The following is a 1,579-nucleotide window of genomic DNA, read 5'->3' as shown; positions in this document are numbered from 1 at the left end:
GTGATTTTTTTCTCCCTTATCCTCTTGTTATTAATTTCTAAATTTGTAGCCTTGTGGTCTGAGAAGATACTTTGTATTATTTCTCTGTTTTTTAATTAATTGATGCTTGCCTTGTGACCTAAAATGTGATGTGTTCTGGAGAATGATCCACATACATTGGAGAAGAAGGTATACTGTGCTTTCTTTGGGAGTGTATTACCTGTAAATATCTATAAAGTCTAGTTGGTTTATAGTGTGGTTTAATTCTTCAGCACCTTTGTTGAGTTTCTAGTACTACTGTGTTTTCTTGAGAGTGGTGTATTGAAGTCTTCAACTACTATAGTGGTGTTGTCCATTTCCTTTTTCAATTTTGTTAATGTCTGTTTTATTTCTTTTGCAGCTATATCATTTGGTGCATAGATATTTATTATTGTTATGTCCTCTTGTTCTATTGTCCTTTGTAGTGACCTTCCTTGTCCTTTTTGATTGTTTTTGCATTGAAATGTATTTTATCAGAGATTAAATATTGCTACTTCGGCTTTTTTTTCTGGTTGCATTTTGCTTGATAAATTTTTACCCATCCTTTTGTTTTTAGTCTGTCTTTATCTTCACCTTTTAGGTGTGTCTCTTGTAAACTTCATATTGAGGGATTTTGTTTTGTTTGTTTGTTTTTTGTCCAACTTGCTAATCCTTTTCTCTTTAGTGATGCATTTAAACCATTCACATTCACTGTGATTATTGAGAGGCAAGGTTTTATTGCTATCATTTGGTTGAGTTCTTTTTGATGCTGTTGCTAATTATTTTGGTCTATCCTGCTTTCTGTGGTACCTCTGTAAGAAAGACTTCTCTTAGTGTTTCCTGCAATGCTTGTCTTATTTTTACAGACTCCCTTAGGTTTGTGTTTCTAAGAATATCTTGATCTCTCCTTCATATTTGATGGACAAATTTGCTGGGTACAATATTCTTGATTGACAGTTGTGTTCTTTGAGTGTTTGATATACGTCATTCCGCTATCTTCTTGCTCATATGGTTTCTGTTGAGAAATCGGCCCTTAATCTTATTTGCTTTGCTTTAGAAGTTACTCTTTGTTTCTCCCTTGCTGCTTCCAGAATTCTCTCCTTATTTTTGGTTCTGACAAATTTCACTATGATATGCCTTGGTGTTTTCCTTTAGGGGTTTATTCAACTTCTCGAATATGTATTCTCTCATTCTTAATTATGCCAAGGAGTTTTCTTCCAATAATTCTTCCACAGCTTTTTCTGTACCTTTACTTGCTTCTTCCTGTTCTGGGATTCCAATTATGTGCATGATCATTCTCTTCTTGGTGTCACACATTTTTCTTGTGTTTTTTATTGTTTCTTTTTCCTTTCTTTTTATATTTTGTGTTTTGTTTTAGCAGATCAGTGGTGACAATTCTAGTTTCTATTTCACTGCCTCTGTGTTCCATCTCTTCAACTCTGTTCATGTGCCCCTCTATAATATTGATGGCATCTGAAGCATTGGATATTATATTTTGGAGTGTGGTTTCTCATTTTTCCAGAGCCTGTAATGCCTCGTTTGTTTTATCTGAATTGTTTTGGATTGTGGTGGTTGTTTGTTT

This window comes from Elephantulus edwardii, unplaced genomic scaffold, assembly GCF_000299155.1.
Source record: "Elephantulus edwardii isolate Elephantulus edwardi_28Jun2011 unplaced genomic scaffold, EleEdw1.0 scaffold00120, whole genome shotgun sequence".
NCBI lineage: Eukaryota > Metazoa > Chordata > Mammalia > Macroscelidea > Macroscelididae > Elephantulus > Elephantulus edwardii.
This window is presented reverse-complemented; position numbering follows the sequence as displayed.